Here is a 12,939-nt window from a genome sequence, read left to right on the forward strand (position 1 = left end):
AATCCAACACAATCCTCTCTTCAGTATTAAAGACTGCAGAGTATTGCCTCATCCTCAGGGTGAGATTTTGAAAGGGTCTCAGTGTTCTGCTAATTCTTCAACAGGTGAAGTCACTAGAAATTATACTACTAAAATCACAGTAGATAACTTTTAAAATTCTGATCTCTTGCCTCTTAATTGTTAGATTCAAACACCATGCAAAATTAAGTATTCTATAAAAAGCTGCACTTTGAACAACAAGCAACAAGCAGGAATATAATCAAAAAGCTCAACTGATGGAAAAATGCATTATGTTTTCCAAATAAACTATAGTTTAGAGCTTATTTTCTATATTTAATGTAATAGAGTGTACCTGCAGAGCAGGTAAGATAGCTGACCACCAGTAATAGAGCTCACTACACTGGTTTAGGGAACTCTGTTCCCCAAACATTGCAGTGAGGGAGCTAGGTCCCTCAAAATTATGTCTACAACCACTGGCACAGGTGTGCAGAGACATCTAAGCTAAAAAGAAGGGAACTTCAATGAAAGGGCACATCTTAAACCTGGCTCATCTCTGGGGCTTCCTTCCTTTATTACAGGCACTTGTTAGACAGCCTTTCATCTTCTCATGGAGGCTAACAGCAAAACCTAGAAAAAGCGATTCTTTCTTCTAACAAGGTGGTGGCAGTGCAGCATCCTTTCCTGACATACGATAGCTCAGTGGCTAGTGTGTGAAGTCAGGGACTAATAAATTCAGACTCTTCCACTGTCTGAGAAGACTCAGACCTCACCTCACCTCACCTCACCACTGCATAGGCTATCCTGGTATGAAGGAGACACTTTCAAATAATTTTGATTCAGTGTGGAAGAATACATGAATATTCTCTGGTAGCTTGAAACAGGCTAGTGGTGTATGAGCACAGAACAAGTGACTGTCTGCATAAAGGCCTCTCTGAGAAGCAAAGGTCCAAATTATACTTCCTGATGCATTTACATTTTCTGGTTTTGTATATTGTCCATTCTGTACTAAACAGCCTCCGAAAAGAATCACCAATTGCACAGATGTTTTTATTTCATTTTTCTTTCTCTGGTCTCAGTTTAGTAAACCTGTCACCACAGTTTGTAAGTGCTCATTTTATTTCTGTAGTTTCATTCTCTATATTCATGTTCTTTTTCATACATGTATAGTAATCTCTTGAAACACACACATTGACAGTTAATCTACAAATATTTTCCCTAGGAAAAAAATATGAAAAATTTCTGTTTCCTTTCAGAAGCCAAAGTGGGTTTTTTCTTGATTTTGTTTTCTTAAAGCATGTACAGGAATCTCTTTTACAGTTTTTCAAAATCCTATTTACTTTTCAATGTAATGTCACGGGTTTGACTGTATCTTGCAACATCAAAGCCTAGAAACCAGGTTACAGGGGAAAAGGATTTGCCTTCTTGGCGTGCTTCCCAGAAGACAAAACAAAATTCTCATATCCACTGTCTGCTCTTCTAAATTTCCTACCTGTCATCATTAAATGAGTCAGTGTCAGGATGTAAATGAGAACCTAACAGCTTTACCTGTGGATCTAGCTGCTGAATTTGAAAAACAATCAAACAAACAAACAAGCAAACAAAACAAATACAAAAGAAAGCATATATAACAGAACATATCTTTTTATTGTATTCTAAATATGTGCATCAATATTTATCTTTGATAATTTAAAATAGAGATAATAAGGCATATACATTCACTACACTAACCAGACAATCTATTTAAAGGTTTATTGTACCCTTACAGTGGGTCCCCATTAACTTTTTAGTTCAGTTTGTGAGCACATCATCAAGCGTGTAGCCTTCATGGAGCTGCCTCTGAGCACATGAACTCAATTCCTGTTAAAGGAAGTCAAGCTATGGGAAGAACCAAAGACAATAAACTTTGCATGTTTCAGTTATTAATGGACACTCAGTCAGCAGGACCAAAAGCTAGAGCAGGTGTGAAGTGAAACCTCACCAAAACAAAACCCAATGTTAAACTTACAATGTGAACACCAGGAGTACCCCACTTACTCTTTTAACACTCTTACTGTGCTGCAGTTATTTGTAGAGGGACATGGTAATATGAATCTCTGAATCTCCTCCAGCAGTGCCCTTCTTTCTCCTCTGAAGAAAAAAATAAGCCAGCTGAGGCAACTAACTCAAATGCAGGAGACTTGTTGAAGCAAGAGTATCTCCCATCATTGTCAAGTCCCACTCATACTGCATCAGGTTTTACAGCAATAGATACAAGACCTGACAAAAGAAATCCTCTCAAAACAGATGAATCTACGCTATTACACTCATGAACAAATAATTCAATTATTCATCTCAAGGTAAATGGAGGTTTCACTTCTTGTTATATTGTGTGTAGTTATCTGGCAGAATGCATTGCAGGGAGAGCACCTGCTGGAAAGAATCATGACTTTTTTTTTTTTTTTTTTTTTTTTGTTAAGGCAAGCTAATTTTATAATCAGTAGCAGCAATTTGTTCTATTATTTAAACAATGTTAATATTGTGGAATCATATATTTTGAAGAATAAGTTTTCTCCATGGAGGCCAGAATACTTATTCTTCATTGTGGAAGGAAACATGCCTCATGGGCTCCTTGTTACACTCTATACTGGAACAAGGTTGGAAGCTGGCTTTTCTTATTCCATAGGTGTTGTCTAAAGTCAGAGATAGGATGATGAAGCCGATTGAGAAACACAGTATGAAAAAAGGAAGATTTAAAACAAAATAATTTTTATTCACCTCCCAGACAAGATTCCGATTCCTAGATCATTATCTGTTTGCTTCTGATTTGCTTCCAGAGACAATTACTATCATCTTGCAACATTTTACATAATTTTTCAGTTTCAACAGGGCAACGAAACAGACTTTTAACTGGAGAATATAATACAGTTTTCTTTAAAGATTCAACTGGCTTCACAGTATACAGCTAATGAGCTATCTAAAAGTGTATCAGTGAAAAGAGCTCATTGTGCTGTGTCTTATCCTACCTGTAAATGAGTCTTTAAAAGCTCTGATCACTATCTCTATACCATCCTCAAACAAAAGGATACATTGGTGCCAAGCAGCAAGAAAAGCATTAAGCTGAAATGTTAGAGGAAAAAAGCTAGTTAATTGATACATAGATTTCTCAAGATGATAGCTTCTGCTTGAAGAAAAATAAATCTTCTGTCATGAGGATAAAAAACAAAAAGCCATTTAAATCCAGATAGAATGCAATGGCACCAAAACATTGAAAAATCTGCTTTTGAACCTCGTTTCTCTAACAGACAAGTACACTTCTCACTGCTCTTCACTTAATATACTCAATAGTAAAGTACAGAAAGAACCGGTTCATCATTATCACGAATTTGCCAATTATAAGAAAAACATGTTGGTGAATATAAATGCTTTGTGTTTGACGTTGTTCTCATTCCTCTACTTTTCTTGCTATGGCAGGTAACTATCTACTTCTCTCCTATGGATTGCTATTGGGAATTTTATCTTTCAGAGATCAGGAACATGCTGGAAAATTATTTATTTCTCACCAAACAGGTAAGGCAATTTAGAATTCCCAGATAAGGGAAGGAATTCCTGCAGTTCTTCCAGAAAGATTCCAGAGTTGTTGAAACATTTAAATAAGAAAACCAAATTTCCAGTCATCTTGCATGGACTGTGAAAAGAACACAGTTCAGTACTAAAAGAGATGTCCTCCCACCTGGGTGGTTATGTACTGGAACACAGAGGAAGGCTTGATTGCACATTTTTAAGAGAGTCATAAGTAGCCATCATCTCACATTCAAATAGTTCTTTGAAGTATCTTAACTCATGGTGTGCCTTGCAGTTGATCACATCTCTATTTCTTTTGAGAGTTTCTTATTTATCTGTCATTGCAGATGTTGGTGATAGACAATTCACATCCCAAGGTCATGGAAGTAAGTGACCTTTTTGCTGACTCTTCCATGCATTGCAAGATAATGCTTAAAGGGTTAAGCTGATTTTGTGTGGATCGTCAGTGACATCCAGTGGCTATTCAAGGTGATCGCAGGTGTGCGATGCCAATCCAGAGTCCCACTGTAGTGGAATGATACGAACTGAAGAGGACGTTAACTAGCTGACTATATTCCTTGTCCTGGTTGATCTTATATGCTGTGAAAATTATAATTATTGATTTGTTTTGCAATATTATTATAATTAGCTGCATATTTTTCTTCTGTGGAGCCCAGTTCTTCCAAGCATATCTTGTCCATTCTGTCATCACAAGTAGAAAATGGAATTGCCCAGGAGATAGCCCTTATGTCAAGAGTGTATAATAACCAAAAGGACAATCACATGAGGGGAAAGGGAAGGGGAAAGAAAAAGGAAAAAAAAAATACTTAGACCCCACCACTCTAAATTTCATTGTCTAAACTACACGGTGAACAGGAACACCACTGCTGAAAAAATAATAGATGGTTTTTATTTTGTTACTTCATGATATTTAATTCAGTCCATGTCTTAAATCTCTTCTTCTGTTCATAACCAATGAGACATATTCTAGGTTTAGACTCTAAATTATCAAACCAATTTTCTATCACAATACCACCCATTTCTTGTTTTGTTCTGTTTTAAATGAAAACCAGTTACTTTGAAATCCTTTTTTTTTGTCTTTCCCAATTTCTGTTTCAGTTTCACTCTGCATAGACTGGGTTGTCTTCTTATATCTGCATATTATTCCAGCATAGTCCCTACACAGTTTGAGGATCTAACCATGCATGTGTTGACCTTGATAACTTCTCAATCTCCACTAAAACTTTAAGTCTTTTTTCTAGCTATTCATGCTAGCTCATGCTTGCCATCTCTACTGTATATGTTTATGAGCCGTATGAATAAGATGCAGGTCTCTGCCTGTGCTTGGTGGCCTGTCTGTGTACAGAAATTTGTAAGCCTGTTACAGGCTCTGGCTAAGGGACTCTCCTCTCTACCCAATATTCTGCCTGGTCACCACCAATAGGTACATTTCCAAGCAAACCAGAAAACTTTCCAGCTCACTTAACCTGTGAATTAAAACCACATTTCATTGTCTTCTCAATTGTTCAACTTAAAAAAAACCCAAACAAAACCATCCCAAAACAACCAAAAAACCCCACCTATATCTTGGTACTATAAATAATTCATTAGCTTGTTCTCTAAACTCACTACCATTTTATGTTCACTAATATTTTCACAAAACAATCCACTGCTCAGTAGCATAAAAAAAGTAGAAGTTTGGGTTATGACACACAAAATAATATTCAAACCATACTAAATATTTCTATCTCATTGGCACTTAGCTATCAAAGTCTATGTACCTCAAAACATAGAGATTTTATCCAACCAGAATCTTTTTTAATAAAGGCCAAATGCCAAAATGTGGTGGTTTTATATCTGGCCAACAGCCAATGAAATACCAAGTGTAATACCATTTTAATGTATAAATATTTATTCAAAACTAGAATATCATGTAACAATGTACTTCTAATGCATCCATGAAATAATTTTCTTTTCTTTCCATGTACAACATATTCTAAAGCCCGTTTGTTATAACTTAACCAAAAAAACAATGGGGAAATGCAGAAATGCAGGACAACACACAGAAGTTATACTGATCAGCATGAATACTTTTCTGTGACAGAAATACTGTTCTCTTTTACCCTCCTGGTGCTGTCAGGGTACACCAAAAACAAGAACTTGTTCACTTGGCTAAAACAACCTATCTTCCCACTTCAAATATACAGATTCAATTCATAAGCAATTAAGATAATACAGAAATCTGAACAATTCATCATCATCATCATCATCAGTGCAGTGCACATTTCATATTTGTAACTAGATAAAGGAAAATTATTAAATTGCTACACTAAATCACAAGATTAGAATGCATACTGAAATGGACAAAATGAAAAGAGAGAAAATAATTCTGAATCTCAGTCAAGTGTGATTAGTTTACTTAATATATTGAGAGATATCATTTTACTTTTGGTAGTAACTGTTATCTGCAGACCTGCTTTTAAGGAAGACAGTAAAAACATTCACACATCTTTTAAAATATTAAACATAGGTTTAAAAATTGATTAGGTCATAGAAATGCATTTGTAAGGCAGAACTGTCTAAGGGAAAGAAATACACATAGATTAGGGGAATGAAATAGATCACTAGATCATAGATCACATAGATCACTAAAACTACTTGAATATTTGTTGTCAGGCACTTATATCCTGTCTCTCAAGTTCTCCTAAATATTTGCTCTGAATTGATTCTAAAACCTAAACATCAACACTAGTACTGAATGAGAAAAAAAAACTTGTTATGTAAAATAGATGGCACAACTTCAAATCACAATTGGAAACACTCTCAAAGCCTTCCAAGGGATGAAACAGCATCAGATGAGGGAACCTCAGGGATCATTTACAAAGATGCCTGTTCTTCAATCACTCTTTAAATTGAGTAAAGTAAAATTTTGTGACTTAAGCCAAATGTAAATTACTTCTTATCATAACAAAAGCAAGGCAAAATTCTCTTCTTGTATCCCTTTTTATTTCCTTTTTTCAATGTAACATTAAACTTACATTAAGTTTTTTTCCATAACAAAAGCAGTTCAAAACATGTACAAAGTTCTCTGTAACAATGGTGCATTAGTGACAAACCCTATGCTTTTTAAGCAGAAATAAATCTACATACATAATTACTGTCTTCTGTATTCACCATCTTACTGCAAAATAAGAGGATAGGTGTCAAAATCTACTCTGAAGTTTCTAAATTGTTTTGTGAAAAAAGGTGATTCCTAATTAGGAAAATCTTTACTCAATTTTCCCATCCCCACCTCCCCCACCCACTGAGGGTACAGATTATTCTGTCATAGCAATTTTTTCAAGCATACTGAGTTATAAACTCACAAGAGTTCCATTTGTCTGTTATTCTGATCTCCCTCATAACATGTCCAGTGCATGCCACATATGGATTCCTATGTCTACAGTAAGCATTCATATATGTTAAAGACCAGAATGTGCCTTCCTGACTGAGTTCATTAAAGTTACCCTGTACAAGTGACCCTCAGTGTGAGGAAAAGTGAGATGGTACTCCATGGGCTTGATTTACCATATTTCTCTAGTTTTTTCTGTGACTAAATTCCATTTCTAAGGTCCCTTGTGAAAACAGAGGGCAGATTCTGCTGCCAGGGAAAGGAAAAACAATCTCTAATTTGTCTCTTATGCCTGACCCTTCTGCTGAGACATGCATTCATCTTCATTCACAGCCCAGCTTAATATACTGCAGTTTGACATCCTAGTGTCTGAAGCCACACTGCAGTTTACTGTAATGCTAAAGTGGAAGTGAAAGAGGGAAAGGTATCATTTTGTCACCAGATGGAAAGATGAGCAGAACGGAGTTTGACGGGATGCTTAATAAGTGTGTTAGAGAACACTGCCAAAATGGTAGATCTATTCCTTAATGCAATGATTTTCCTATAGGTATTCTCTACTCTTCAAAGGAAGACCTCAGACCTGATTTTACCATCTTTTCTAAAAAAGTGAATAACAGCTTAATTTGAAAATAAACCTTCCATCTCTGTGGTACGAGGAAATTTGTTCTTAATTACTTTGTTACCAAATGATAAAAAATGATTAGAAATTTGTTAGTTGGTCACGGGGGTTTTTTTAACTTTTTGTTACCCCTTACTCATTTTCACTCTTCATTTTATAAGCTCCTTATCTAGCCTCTTATTTTCTATGTAACAGGGGAGAAGGTGAATGTTCAACTGAATTTCTTTGTGATTTTTATTTTTTGATGAGGACAATCTTTGTTATATAGTAGAATAACTTGGATAAGGCCAATTATCTGTCTCACATTGATTAAGAAAATCTGTCATTTTGGTCAAGTTTTACATATTGAATTTTAATCACATTACATTTTTAAAATCTCATTAAAAGTTTTTGGGTTTTTTAACACAGTTGGTTCACCAGCCCTCTATTTCATTTGATTTCTAATCTTGGTGTGACAGACATTGCATGTATTTAGAAATTAAATAATTACCAGAAGGTTTGCAAGAACAGCAGAAGCACAAATATTGATTCAGCATCTAACCCACTTTACCTTCATTGAAAGTTAAGTGTTTGCTAACACGGCTAACACTGGATGCCACAATGGTTGTGGTGTATCTTGCTGAACTTAAATCTTGAGTTAATGTAAAGCCCATGTGATACGAAAACATGTTCATGCTTCTTATAAATATTTTTATAAAGATATTTGCATTACTGTGAAGCCAAACTACATTAAAAGTGTGCCTATTCCCCTCTGTAGTATAGCTACAAGGGTATACATTTGCATTTAAGATGTTTAACTGTATTTACACATCTCATAGCTTTGCATTGTAGATATATAAAAAGGAAACAATTATAGCCTCCTCATAAATTCACTTTTTTATATAAATAAATGTCATCTTATGGTATAGTATAAGATAAGATATATTATAACCAAAACTAACGCAACATATTGTAAAGATTTAATCACCCTTGCTGTCTATAGATCAGAAAGCCTAAGAGTATCTATCAGGGATTTTTTTTTTATGTACTCTTTTATTCAGATGAGGAGAAATTATTCTTGATCTGTTGTTTTGTTTAAAGGCAAAAATCAAAATATATAGTAACACAGACTTTCAAAGCACACAGACTTTCGTGTGTCACTGAAACCAGACTTAAGAACTTATTTTTTTCTGAAGATTAGTGTTTATATCACTTTTGACTTATTACCAGAGAAGCATTTGCACTATGACACAATTCCTTGGAGAAGCTGCCACTTCATTTTTGTTCACAGTCCTTGAGATACTGTATTCACAAAAGAAAATTTTATGGCTGTAATTGACCAAAATGTAGAAAGTAAAACAATGTAATTAGTATATTCATCTTGGAAAGAAACTGATTTTGAGATTCATTAAGATACACAAGGTTTCTCCATAGAAATTAGTCATGTCCACTTTCAGAAAAAATTAAAAACTCATCAGATAATGTAGCTACTCAGTGATAGCATTGATTCAAAATGTTCCAGTCAGAGCAGTAAAAAAATGAAAGAACGCTCTGATAACTCTAGAAAATAAAATAAAGGTATCTATCACAAAACTGAGCTTTTCCAATGCTAACATTGCTTGGTGAAGAAAAAAAAAATGAAAGAAATTTTAAAAAGCATTAAACCAGTCAAGCTGAAGGCTATCTCATGGGTGGCATTTCCATAGCCACATGAAGCACAAGAGGAGGCCTCTCCATTGGCACAGTAACATAAGCAATACATAAAAACTCAGTTGTTATATACGTGTATGGACATGCACAGGGATTTCTTCAGTAACATTCCCATTTGGGGTAAACTCCCTGGAAACAGCAAACAGATGGAACAGAAACTCTTACCACTACACACACCATCAGAGTTTGTTTATTGTACCTGGGGAAAAGTGTCATACCATTTAAAGATCTGTAGCAAATTATTTTCAGAACAACCAGGGATATCTAGGAAGCATTCTGAGAACACACTATCATTTCATGTAGCAGAAAAAGCCCAAAAGGCACTGTTTAGTCAGAGGTATTAACTACTAAACATAATTTAAGATTTCCTGGAGCTGTGTGAAATCATGTATGTGGGCCTGGAATTTAAGGAAACAACAATATTAAAGCAAGAGTAAAAATGTCCTAAAAGATGCTGCATTATGAGTGATTCGACACCATTCCACCAATACCTTTCCTTCAGGAAAGAAAACATGTTTAAAATCTGGTGTCTCTATATGCAGGCAGACTATTATGCTCTGTAAATAGGTTTAAAATGTCCTAACATTTTTGAGGCTTTCTTATCTCTTGCTCATTTACCTTTCTTTAGATTGCTTTCACACTTTTCCCCCTTTCCATTAAATTATTCAAGAACTCCTCTTTATAAAGGTCACAGTCATAAAAACCAGGGAACGGGAGCAGTAACATGTGATTCACAGGACCAATGAGGCAGCACACAAAGTGGATTGTGAAGGACTCATAAAACCTGAGGCCAGAAGGAATCGTCAGATGGTCTAATCTGATCTCCAGTATATGACAAGTCATTATATCTCACTTATATAGACCAGAGAGTGAAAATGCCTCAGCTTTTCACTAAAAATGGTAATGTTATCTCTTCGGCAACTAACTGCAGGCAGGGGCAAGTTGACCAAACTTATTGCTAGTATCTCCCATGAAGGTTATCCTATACTTCATGGAATTATTTCTGTATCCTATGAAACAAGATTCAGGGAGATTTACTACTCAGAGCAGAGAGAAAATAGCACTCCTTCTTCCAGCTTCCTCTTCATTCTGGCAGAGGTTCAGTCTGGCACCAGCACTGCCTTGACAATCAAGCACAAACAGAGGCTTTGACAAGCAGAAACAACTCAAAGTAGGCTCATGAGCTTCACTGTGTGATTTGTTGCTGATATAGATCCCAGCTGGGTTAAGTTAATGAAGCCACTGCCTAATTAAACCATATCTTTTACTTTTTTACCTTTCTGCCACAGACAACAGATGGGTTTGGCTAGTACTTACTTTGGTGTACTCATTGTTTTCTTTGGTGGCTTTGTTCCAGTGGCTCATAATTTGCACTGTTTAAAATAAAAGTAAAATATTGTAAAAGGTGGCCAAATTCTTGTTTGCATTTATATTCCTTCAGTTTCCTGTCACTGGTTCTTCTTATGACTTACCTCTAATGAAAATAAGCCAATATCCAATGGCGCTGCTAACACACTTCATTCAGGCCACCTTTCAATCTTACTTCTGCCATTCCAAACAAGTGCCACTTCTGAAGTATTGCAGAGCAAGTCATTTTTGTGCAGTATGTAGATAATATTTCTGGCTCTGCTTTGTACCTTCTTCGCTTTTACAAGTGAGCCCCAGATCTGTGTGGAGCAATACAGCTTGATTCCAGCAGCACTGATCACACAGCCAAACTCCGTGCCTTCCCGACTTGGCTTCACTTACATGTCCACTGACCACTGACTCCCACAGTTGTTTTCAGTAAACTTATTTCCCATTCTGTAGATCTAGTTCTCATTCTGTGTTTTGTTGGGTTTTTTTTCTTTATGCAAAAATTTTGTCATTATGATTACAAATGTCTATTAAACTGCCTCATCATTTTAGGAGAGACAAATACTCATCTTTTAAACTCACTACCATGCTTCATGTCCTGCATAAATTCTACCAATTCTATCTATCTATCTATAATTTAACATAAAACTGTTGAGAAAGGTATTGAATAACTTTGGATTCAATACCAAAAGCTTGCAGCAACTCCCTAAGTAAAACTCATTTAATAACAATTTCCCATTTATGGGTTATGTTTTCATCAGCATGTTAATTATGGTTGATTTAACCGCATATTTCTCATTGATATCTTACAGCATTAATCTTTTTGTCAGATTTTTAGTTATTAAATACATTAAAATTATATATTCATACATTAATGCCTCATTCATACATGCTAAATGCCTCAGTAATAATTCAAAGATATAGTTACCTTTCTGAGGGAAATTTGTAAAAGGCTGGTTTGACAAGACTTACTTGCTATAAACCCACATTGAATGGCATTAATTATATTCCTAAACAATACTTGCAGTAAACAGCTAGTGAACAATCCATCAAATAAAATATGTTTGCACACTGTATTTGGCCTCTGTCAAGAGAAGTCAGTAGGAGTGTTTCCATCCATTCTTTAGTCTTTGGATAAGGCCTTTATCAAACACTTTAAAATGTGCACATTAATTTCAAAGTTAGTCTGTTTACTGACACTTCATAAACATGTAGAGGACTACATTTAGTGAAAAAGCTTACTTGCTACAAGTGATTCATCCAGCTTTAGAAAAGCTGTATCTACAGAGCACTGAAATACTGGAGTTAACACTATTTCAAGGTCTTCCCTTTGCGCTTCAAGTTGATAATCACTGTTCATATTTTGTTGGCTTTTCACAGACGACACCACTAAAAAAGAATTGGAATGCTTCAAATGCAAGTAAGCAGATAAATAGCACAAGGCTCATGGGCTGGCCTCAGTAGGAATTCTTTAGAAAATGCTAGATGAGAAAATGAATACCTTGTTGCTAGGTTACCTTTGTTTCATTTAGTGTCATAATTATTTGTTGCTTAAAGAAGAAGCATTGACATTTTCCCCCTTAGTCCCTGCCATATGGAAGAGAGGCTTTTAAGATTCTCTTATGAGAGGTGCACATTTATAAGATATACCTTTATGTTCTCCAAGTGGAAGAATCAACATGCTAGGGGATAATCAAGACATTTCAGGTTTCAAAAACTTCTGCTGTTCCAAAATAATTCTGATATTTCTGACAGTTTATTTTTAGAAGCAAATATACTTCCTAACTACTTGATTATATATTTCCCTACTTTTTAATCAATCAGGAAATGTGCAGATAAAATTATCTGTCATACACTCTAATCACTAAGTAGAACTGTTTCTCCCTTCTGGAGGGTTAACAAAACAGATGGTATGAGTGAATAGGCTCATATTTCAGTTTTTAATCACACTCACCACCAGAGATCTTATTTGGGTCCATATGATTTTGATGTATTTACCCTAAAAACAATAAAGAAACACTGTAAATTATAAATAATGCCAAACCAAATGCCATCCTAAATATATTCAGCTGAAGATGTGTGGAAATGCTTTCCTGAATTTTGTGGGAAGCGATTTTTACCTGAAGACCTCGAAAAAACCTTTGAACATCACGACGCTTCTATGTATGTGTAGGTGTGTGTAGAAATATTAATCTTTTGTTCTTGAAGCAGAGACAGTAAAGGATACTTGAACCATATAGATAAAGGGATGCAACCAAAGTCACAAACTAAGCCAGTAGCAGAGCTAAGCAAAGTACCTGGATCCAGTATTTGATTCTGATTCTTAATGATGTATTTTAGACAA

General features: G+C 35.3%; 1 long non-coding RNA gene across 1 annotated transcript; it reads right to left on the bottom strand.

The window, feature by feature from the left end:
* Nucleotides 1–2,379: 2,379 nt before the first annotated feature.
* LOC116444612 lies at nt 2,380–12,594 on the bottom strand. Its single transcript, XR_004240405.1, has 2 exons — nt 12,550–12,594; nt 2,380–10,612 (listed from the first exon to the last, which is right to left on the bottom strand). It is a non-coding gene; the product is annotated as an uncharacterized LOC116444612 (long non-coding RNA).
* Nucleotides 12,595–12,939: the final 345 nt, after the last annotated feature.

This window comes from Corvus moneduloides, chromosome 5 (assembly GCF_009650955.1).
Source record: "Corvus moneduloides isolate bCorMon1 chromosome 5, bCorMon1.pri, whole genome shotgun sequence".
In the NCBI taxonomy this organism is placed as follows: Eukaryota; Metazoa; Chordata; class Aves; order Passeriformes; family Corvidae; genus Corvus; species Corvus moneduloides.